At 48.8% G+C, this 10,279-nt stretch overlaps 1 long non-coding RNA gene across 1 annotated transcript in view; it reads left to right on the top strand.

Moving 5' to 3' along the window:
* The first annotated feature begins 2,297 nt into the window (after window positions 1-2,297).
* LOC309361576 overlaps window positions 2,298-10,279 on the top strand; it is a 33,230-nt gene continuing 25,248 nt past the window's right edge. Inside the window, exon 1 of the long non-coding RNA XR_014164523.1 lies at window positions 2,298-2,755. This is a non-coding gene — a long non-coding RNA (uncharacterized lncRNA). The remainder of the gene's footprint in view (window positions 2,756-10,279) is intronic.

Here is a 10,279-nt window from a genome sequence, read left to right as displayed (position 1 = left end):
CCCGGCCGCCCGGCTTCGGGACATCGTTCCGATGCCGGGCGGCTGGGGGAGGCGTTCCTGCCCCACCGCCCGGCATCGGGACGATGCCCCGAAGCCGGGCGGCGGGGAGAGGCTTTCCCGCCCAGCCGCCCGGCTTCGGGGCATCGTTCGGATGCCGGGCGGCTGGGGGAGGCGTTCCTGCCCCACCGCCCGGCATCGGGACGATGCCCCGATGCCGGGCGGCGGGGGGAGGCGTTCCTGCCCCACCGCCCGGCATCGGGAGGATGCCCCGAAGCCGGGCGGCGGGGGGAGGCTTCAAAAGCCGTCCGGGGGCTTTTAAATCGCCCCGGACAGTCCCGGGGCGATTTAAAAGCCCCCGGTTAGGCAGGCAGGGGGGGAAAAAGTCTTTGCCCCCCCTGCCTGCCTTCAAAAGCCGTCCGGGATAGCGGGAAGCGCTTCCCTGCTATCCCGGACCGCTTTTAAAATGCTGGCGGTGGGGAGCAAAGCCTTTCGCCCCCGCCGGCCTTCCTGGACCTCTTCTGAAGTCCGGGGGGGGGGGAAGGCTTTGCTCCCCACCGCCAGCATTTAAAAAAAGGTCCCTGAGATTTCCCTATGGGCTTTCGTCTTGCGATGCAAGCCCATAGGGAAAATCGTCTAGCGAAGCGTCGCAAAAACCGAAAAACCCTTTCGTCTTGCGGGTTTTTCGTCTTGCGAGGCATTCGTCTTGCGGGGCACCACTGTACCAGAAAGGGTTACTTCCGGGTTTCGCCACTCAGAAGCACAAAATGACGTCACGCGCATGCGCAGAAGCAGCAAATCGGAATGGATCCCGTTCGCAACCAGAGGTACCACTGTATGTATAAAACTAACTCAAAGCAAGTAACACCAATAATTAAATAACGTTCACTAAACCCAGCATAAAGCAAAACATAGAAAAATATGAAGCCCACGCCTAGTTTTAAAAGGAAGGACTCAAGCACCCCACCCACGGAAGGAGGCCAGAGATAATTAAGAGCCAAAGGCCTGGAGGAAAAGAAATGGTGCCTAGAGAGATGTAATGATGGGGCCAGGTGAGCCTCCATGGAGAGAGCATTCCACAAGTGGGGAGCCACCACGGAAAAGGCCCGCTCTCATTTCCCATGGAAAATGGTGATGGTCCGGGTCTGTTCATATTGGGAGAGGCAGCCCATATCACCCTGCTTGCACAGATCTTATTAGTTCCATTGATGATCCCCTGTCCTCTCTCTGACTGAGTTCCACTGTCTGCATCCATGCTGGCCAAAAAGGAATACATGCCCTGGGATGCATTTGAGGATGTTCTGGGGACCATGAGCAAGTTATTGTAGCTGCACTTACACCTAGCTTGTGGAGTTCCCATAAGGGCACTTAGCTGTCTAGTGTAAGAAGAGAATGTTGGCCCAGGCAGGCCTTTATCTGATACAGCAGGGCTCTTTTCACAGCCTTATGTTCAGAAAGCCACAGCACAAAGAAAGGCCTTGATGGTGGCTGCTCCCGACTTACAGTACTTCCACTGCAGACCCTCCCAAGTCCAACCCTAAGCTCAGCTCTCACCCCCTCTCTCTAGCATCCAGGTGAGGTGGGTGGAGGAAACCCCTTATCCTGCAGGGCCCCATCACTCGGTTGTCGCTTTTGCAGCACAGGTTCTCTTTGGAGGCTGACGAGGACACTACAGTGGCCAGCCAAGGCCACGTCTTACAAAGAAACCTGCCTGACTAGTTCAGCAGTAGGATCCCCTCTTAGATTCCATCCCTCACTAGGTATGGGGCTCCAGTAAATGGAAGGGTCTCAGGGCATCATTCAAATGGACACACACACTGCAAGCCCACCGCTGCAACTTCAGATCTGGTGCCCTGAACTAAATCTCTCTGCAGAGCCAGGCAAGGAGCTTTGCTTGTCTGCCACTGCCTTGGTTTAAGCAGAACGTGGCTCTGGCCACAGATGAGCTCTTGCACTTCTCACCGGGATGCAATATACTTTAAATAGCATCTGCATGACTGGCCCCCCCGCCCGCCCGCCCGTGGCTCTGTCCCCTCCCACTCTCCGCTCCCAGCAAGGCTGATCCACAAAGTAGCTCAAATGGCAGCTGTCACTGGTGAGGTGGCATTTTTCTTCAGTGATGCTGACAGCAGCTGTCCAGGAGGAGCATGAATGGAACGGGAATGACATCATGTTTATTCAGAAATGACATTCCCAGCTATGGATCAGTGTCAGCAATATTTTTGATGCGTTTGAGATGGAGAAAACACTTCCTGAGATACGTCCCTGATTTATCCTTTTTACAGCGTGGAACACACACACAGCATAATTGAAGGAACTTTGGCAGGCAAAACAGGTATGCCTCAGAGAGGAGGCTGGGTCTGAACATTCCTCCCTCATGTGCTGGTCTATGCACAGGGAGCGAGTTGGTTTACTGGAAGGGGGGAGCATGACAAGAGGCTGCTGGATGAGGCCATTGGCCAGTTAGTCCAGCCTCCTGTGCTCACAGTGGCCAACCAGATGACCCAATGGGAATCCCTAAAAGCAGGATCTGAGTACAGTGGAACTCTCATAGAATCATAGAATTGCAGAGTCCAAGGGGACCCAAAGCATCATTTAGTCTTCAGTCCCTGCCAGCAGAAAAGGCGGAATATATAGAACAACAACCACCACCCCTGCAATGAACTAGGGCAATTTACTCCAGCCCTGCTCAGCTGTGATTCCAAGCAAATGGCGTTCAGAGGCAGTCTGGTTGTGAAGACACAGCATAGACACCCAGGTAAGTAGCCATGGATCACCTCTGTGAATTGGCCACACTCCTCTTTTAAAGTCATCCAAATCCTTTGTTGTTGTTTAGTCATTTAGTCATGTCCGCCTCTTCGTGACCCCCTGGACCAGAGCACGCCAGGCACTCCTGTCTTCCACTGCCTCCCGCAGTTTGGTCAAACTCATGCTGGTAGCTTCGAGAACACTATCCAACCATCTCGTCCTCTGCCGTCCCCTTCTCCTTGCACCCTCCATCTTTCCCAACATCAGGGTCTTTTCCAGGGAGTCTTCTCTTCTCCTGAGGTAGCCAAAGTCTTGAAGCCTCAGCTTCAGGATCTGTCCTTCCAGTGAGCCCTCAGAGCTGATTTCCTTCAGAATGGAGAGGTTTGATCTTCTTGCAGTCCATGGGACTCTCAAGAGTCTCCTCCAGACCACAATTCAAAAGCATCCATTCTTCGGCAATCAGCCTTCTTTATGGTCCAGCTCTCACTTCCATACATCACTACTGGGAAAACCATGGCTTTAACTATATGGACCTTTGTTGGCAAGGTGATGTCTCTGCTTTTTAAGACGCTGTCTAGGTTTGCCATCGCCTTTCTCCAAAGGAGCAGGCGTCTTTTAATTTTGTGACTCTGTGGACAAAGACAACATCCAAATCCTAAAGCATCCTAAAAAGTTCTAAATGTGTGTGTATTTTTTAAAAAATAAATAAATTGATATACTGTAATATAATCATTTTGGTCATCCTCTTCTCCTCCTGCCTGGAGGGGTGTCTGGAGTGCATGTGCAGAAACTACCACACTGTGTAAAGGGAAAAATTTGCATTCCTTGCTCCGCCCACTTTTGCCTCTGGCTCTGCCCACCACTAGCATGCAATTCCTGAAAGCTTTCTTAGAAGAGAATATGGCTCTTGGCGTCACTCCCCTTGTAGACTCCCCTGGGGCACAATTTGTGATACTAGGATCACAGAACTGTAGAGCTGGAAGGAATTCCAAGAGCCATCTACTTCAACCTCCTGGTTGAAGGCAGGAATCTCAGCCAAAGTATCTAGGATGGATGGCCATCTAACATTGCCTCGAGTCCTACCCTCCAGAGCAGGAGAAAACAAACATGCTCCCTCTTCTATGTGACAGCACTTAAGGTATTTGAAGATGGATATCCCTTCTCCTCTCAATCTTCTCTTTTCCAGGCTAAACATACCCAGCTCCTTCAACCATTCTTCATAAGGCCTGGTTTCCAGACCTCCTTTGCACGTGTTCCAGTTTGTCCAATATTCTTCTTAGGGCTTGCCCACACTTCCACTTGTCCTGTGCCTAGAAAGCAAGGGCCCAAGCGGTTTTCTGTTTGCCCCACCAATTCCCCAGGAAAACTGATGGATGCTTCTTCTGATTCAATGGTAAAGAGAGAGTTTCCCCAGTGGAAAGTGGTGGGACAAGTGGAAGTGTCAACAAGCCTTAGAATGGTGTTGTCCAGAATTGGAAACAATATTCCAGGTGGGATCTGACACTAGACTTCTGTTGATGCAGCTTAGAATAAAAAGGTAAAGGGACCCCTGATCATTAGGTCCAGTCACGGATGACTCTGGGGTAGCGGCACTCATCTCGCTTTATTGGCTGAGGGAGCCGGCGTACAGCTTCCAGGTCACGTGGCCAGCATGACTAAGCTGCTTCTGGTGAACCAGAGCAGCGCACAGAAACACCGTTTACCTTCGCGCCGGAGCGGTACCTATTTATCTACTTGCACTTTGACATGCTTTCAAACTGCTAGGTGGGCAGGAGCAGGGACCGAGCAATGGGAGCTCACCCTGTTGCGGGGATTCGAACTGCCGACCTTCTGATCAGCAAGTTCTAGGCTCTGTGGTTTAACCCACAGTGCCACCCGCACCCCTGCAGCCTAGAATAGCATTTGCTTTTTTTGCTGCCGCACCACACTTGACTCCTGTTAAGCTTGTGGTCCACGAAGACCCCTAAATCAAGCCAAGTGTCCCTCATCTTGTATTTGTGCAGCTGGTTCTCCCTGCCTAAGTGCAGAACCAGGCATTTGTCCATATTGAAATTCATTTTGTTAGTGAAGAAATAAACACAGCCAAAGATCCTGGGTTGCCCCCTCCAGCCCCACCCCAAGTATTAATGCAAGGTCCTGCCCAAATATCTCAAATCCTGCAGCAGCTGCAAGCGTTGCTGCTACAGATGCCTTTGCCTGGTGGGCTTCTCCCTCCCTCCCTCCCTCCCTCCCTCCCTCCCGCGGGTTTCCACTCATGCTATCAGATTAAAGGGAGATATATTTAAGCCTGAGTTCAGCAGAAGGGCTTATTTAAATATAAACTCTGAGAAGTCGGCCAGCTCTCTGGCTCAAATTGCAGGTGATTTGACAAGTGGAAGTGGCTGATGGGGTCCGGATAGAGAGGGAGAGGAGTGCCAAGGAGCGATCCAAATTCTGTGCTGGGGAAGACTGGATCCTGCAACCACTTTCAATTAATGCAAATATTCAGGTTGCCTCTTAGTCTGCACAGTTGTGCAGTCTTCATAGTTCTGCTTAGTTTTCTTCATTTGTTCACTTTGGGCTGAGTTGTCAAGTGAGTGGCCAGCAGTTAAGGCAGCCAAGGTCCAGGGCGAGAGAAGACAGTCACCACCCAGGTGGACTTCCTGATGAGGCGAGTCAATGGCCAGGGTGGGTGGGCAGAGTTAACTCTGTTGCAACACCTGGGATCTCTTTCCTGCCCTGGTGAAGAGCTCTGACCTGGAATGCTGGTACTTCACTACACAAGGTGACTGTGGTGAAGAACTGTGAATGATTTCTTCCATCTCCTGTCCCCATCCCTGTCCCAGTCCAAGACATTTTGCTGCCTGAGCCAGAACCCCAAATGGCCTCTCCCACCTATGTATGCTAAGGACAGCATTTTTTTAAAGCCTTGCCTGCACCATTCAGATATCTGTTCCTGTCATCATCTCTCTCTCTACAGCTTAAGAGCATAAGATGGATCTTGCTGGATCAAGCTGAATTGAGCCCATCTAGTCCATCATCCAGTTGCCCACAGTCACCAACCACATGGCCCCAATGGAAAGCACATGAGCAGGACATGGGTGGTGGTGGTGGTGGAATAGCTTGGGAAGGCGAGCCCTGCCCCTGTCTTTTCCTTTTTGCTTCTGGGGTTTCAGCTGGAGTTGCCCAACCACTTACCTCCATGAGGACTGGAAACTTAAAACAGAGCGCATTCCTTGTGTGCAGAACAGCCTGCATGATCCATCTTTGGCACCCCCAGCTTAAAAGGAAGGAAAGAAGAGGTCAGATGATGGGAAGCAGCTTTCTCTGCGCCAAAAAAGAGGGCTTTTTTGCCCTTTGTCTCTCTTTCTGCTCTCTGTCTAACCAGGAACTTGTGTATTTCATGCAAGGCTGGGTAACAGCGACCTTTTGCATTTTCAAAAATGAGAAGCCGCCATTGCTTCCAGAATCCAGCCTGATCCCTACAGCTCCAAACAGAGGCTGGAATCAGTCTGCTTCAACACCCAGCCTAATTCTTCCACTTATTTGCTTCCTATTTTCCCTTCTTTTCTCCTCCCCTTCCTCCTGATTTGCATAACATCCCAGCCAGATGAAAAGGCTTTGGAGAACTCAAAAACACTTTCTGCTTTGTGACATTTTGGCTGGTCCAAAATGAAGGTGTTGCCCAGCTGTGGATTTTGGAGTTTTCTTTTTAATTTCTTTTTAATTTTCAGTTTTTTATATTAACATTATTTCCATGCACTCCAAACATTTTTCATATATACAGTACTGAGATTATACAAATCCCTCGGGCTTCCCCCCGCCCCCCCTGGTTTCTATATTTTACCCTCTTTTCTTGCATATAATTATATTTATTCATTCTATTTCATCTTTACTACTTTAGTCCATTTTATTTCATAAATGCTATATCAATACGGTTAATGTTTCTAAGTAACTACAGTACAGTGGTTTTTAAGGTATTCTACAAATTTTTCCCATTCTTGATTATTTTTTTTGTCACCTTGGTGCCTGATCTTCACGGTCGTCTTTGCCATTTTGGCATAGTCCATCAGTCTGGTAAGCCACACTTCTTTTTTCGGGACCTTCTCTTCCTTCCACACCTGAGCTAACAACATTCTTGCAAATGTTGTCATATACACAAAGCCTTTTTAGGTCTCATGGTATTTCTTCTCCTGTTAAGCCTAGTGAAAAGGCTTCTGGTGTTTTTTTAGTAAATGTTATCTTAAACTTTTTTTTTCAATTCATTATATATCATTTCCCAGAAGCCCTTTACTGCCTTACATGACCACTGCATATGGCAAAAGGTACCCTCCCTATCCTTACATTTCCAGCATAACTTAGATGCATTTTTGTCAACTTTACTGGAGTCAAATACCAATGGTACATCATTTCCATATGTTCCAGTTTTTCTTCAATGCACAACAAGCTGTACATTTTAAATCCTCTTTCCACAACCTCTCCCATAAATTGGAGTTTTCTTCAAGGTAGGAAATTGTACCTTGTGGCCTGGAGCTGGTAGCCCAAGGGGCTCTTTGGCCCTGATCCTCACTCCCTCTGGTGTTTCCATCGCAGGCTGATGTTGATGTGGATTAGGAAGGTGGATCTGTAGGACCTCGGAAGGAGACCCAGCTGGATGAGACAGCTCCATGGCGGCTTCCAGAGGGTGGTTTGTTTTTACTGCATCCAGACAATATCATTGTCATCCAAATGCTAGACGGTATTGCCCCCACTCCGCAAAATAATAATCTTTCTTGGGGGTTCTGGTTTGTTCATACAACCTATTGCCAGTGACCCCTTTGCAGGATGAAGCACTGGAAGAATTCTGTGACCTGGGGAAGGCAAATATGAAGGTTTCAGTTTCTATCAATTTCTCATTTCTTCCTATCTTCAGTTCATTTCTCTGCATCTCCACATCAGATTGTGCTTAAAAAAACCCAACCCTCATAAAATTAATCAGTGAATTTCTACACATATACACAAATTGTATGTAATTTTGCCAAATGTACACATTTTTGTCAAGTATTTCCATTGTTGTTGTTATTGTTGTTGCATTTCTATCTTGCCTTTTCTTCCAGAGAGCTCAAGACAGCATGCAATGGTTCTCCCCACTCCTCACTTAATTCCCACAATAGCCCTGTGAGGTAGGTTGGGCTGAGAGGCAGCGACTAGTCCCCAGTGGTCACAGGTCTAGAGCTCCATGGCCAGGTAGAGATTTGAACCTTGGTCTCCAGGTCCTTGGCCATCCTGGCTTCAGTGGAATCTGCCTTGATAGGATTAAAAGCCATATACAGTGGTACCTCGGGTTAAGTACTTAATTCGTTCCAGAGGTCCGTTCTTAACCTAAAACTGTTCTTAACCTGAAGCACCACTTTAGGTAATGGGGTCTCCTGCTGCTGCCGCGCGATTTCTGTTCTCATCCTGAAGCAAAGTTCTTAACCTGAAGCACTATTTCTGGGTCAGCGGAGTCTGTAACCTGAAGCATATGTAACCTGAAGCGTATGTAACCCAAGGTACTACTGTATATCATAACACACTTTAATGTTATTTTCACTAATATATGCATTTTTGTGCACATTACTTGGCCAGAGAACTATGTTGCAAAATTCAGAAAAGTGTGAATTTCAAAAGACGGTTGTGTTTCTTAGGAAAGCGCAGATGAGGTAGGTCTGCCTCTAAATGCAAATGGAATCAAATTTGTCCCAGCAACTCAATGCAAAAAATGGAGAGCAAAAGCAAAGACCCAGAACAGGCCCTTTTTCATCAGAGCACTGGAACTAGATAACCTTCCTCCTCCTCACTCAGTCTCTCCCCCCCCCACATGCCAGGCCTTCTTGCCATGGCAAGACCACCCTCTCACTCCTACCCCACCCCACCTCTCAGTTCATCCTTCCTGATCCAGTTGCTCCAAGGAGCTCAGCTTTGAATCCTCTGCAGTGCCGTCGCTTGTGTTTGATGTTTTCACTAGACATTTTGACGTGTCGTTTCACAACTGAGGATACCAACATCTGTCACTGCCGGAGAAAAGCAGAAACAAGTTTTGACATTTTCAATATTTCAGTACAAAAAGTGTGTTCCTTTTCTTTCATTGCTTTTTGGTATTTTGGGGGGTGGGGTGGGGGTGGGAATCAAAATGTAAATACAATGTCATTTTGAAAAGCTGCAGAGTGGGAGAGAGGGGAGATATGAACAGTTTTCAGCTTGGCAATTGCATCACTAACAGAACCAAGTTGCAGTGAGCCACCATGGGCTGGAGAGACAGGTATCTGTCCACATTGCAACAATTCCACACGACTCACGTTCATTTTTCTGCACCCCAGTTTAACGTGCTAATTCTGGCCTTTAAAGCCATAAGAACATGGGTAGGCCTGGGGGCCAGATCCAGCCCAATCGCCTTCTCAATCCGGCCCTCGGACGGTCCATGAATCAGTGTGCTTTTACATGAGTAGAATGTGCCCTTTTATTTAAAATGCACCTCTGGGTTATTTGTGGAGCATATGAATTCGTTCATATTCCCCCCCCCCAAAAAAAATATAGTCCGCTCCTCCACAAGGTCTGAGGGACTGTGGACTGGCCCCCTGCTGGAAACGTTTGCTGACCCCTGCATAAGAACCTAAGAAGAGCCCTGCTGGATCAGGCCAAAGGGGGCCCATCCAACATCCCATTCTCACGGCAACCAACCAGATGCCTGGGGGAAACCTGCAAGAGCCAAGCAAGAGCCCCCCCCTTGTGCCAGTTTCCAGCAACTGGCATTAAGAAGCATTCCTGCTTCCAACTGTGGAGACAGAGCAGAGTCATTGTGGCAAGTAGCTGTTGATGTTGGGATACTGCCGGGGAGACAGGGGCATCAGGCAGCCCCCCAGCTGATTCCAGCCACTGGTCTCCCTTGGAACAGCATCAATCAGCAACACAAGCCTCAGATACGTTTAGAGACCCGGGCACGCTCTGTCAGCAGAGTGGGTAAATCATCAGAAGAGGCGGACAGAGAGATGTGCAAGCATAATGTACAGCATTTTATTCAGCATAGTTCAGGAACATGTCTGCTTCCCTTTGTCTCCAGCAAAACAGCTAAAAGCAAAAGCTATATGCAATCGGAAGGTCCCAGCAGACTGTGCTGGCAGTAAACAGGCATGTGACCCACAACAGTCATGCCTGCACCCTTTTAAGGTGGAACAGAACTATGTCCTAACAGTTGATAGCCCTCTCTATGAATTTGTCCAATCCTCTTTTGAAGCCATCTAAGTGGGTGGCCTTTCCTGCTTCCTGTGAGAGCAAGTTCCATGGTTCAGCTATGGTCTGCATGAATAAGGACTTCCTTTTATGTATCCTGAATCCTGCAACATTCAGCTTCATTGGATGCCCTTGAGGTCTAGCTCAGGGGTCCCCAAACTAAGGCCCGTGAGCTGGATAAGGCCCGAGGGACCCCTTTATCCAGCCCGTGGCAACGCCCGCTGCCACGGCCCACTGTTCCCGGCACTGCGCTACGCGGCTGCCTACTTCCGGGTTGGAGAAGCACTGGAAATAGCTTGTGCGCATG

The sequence above is a fragment of the Podarcis melisellensis genome (assembly GCF_964234715.1).
Source record: "Podarcis melisellensis genome assembly, chromosome: Z".
NCBI lineage: Eukaryota > Metazoa > Chordata > Lepidosauria > Squamata > Lacertidae > Podarcis > Podarcis melisellensis.
This window is presented reverse-complemented; position numbering and strand designations above follow the sequence as displayed.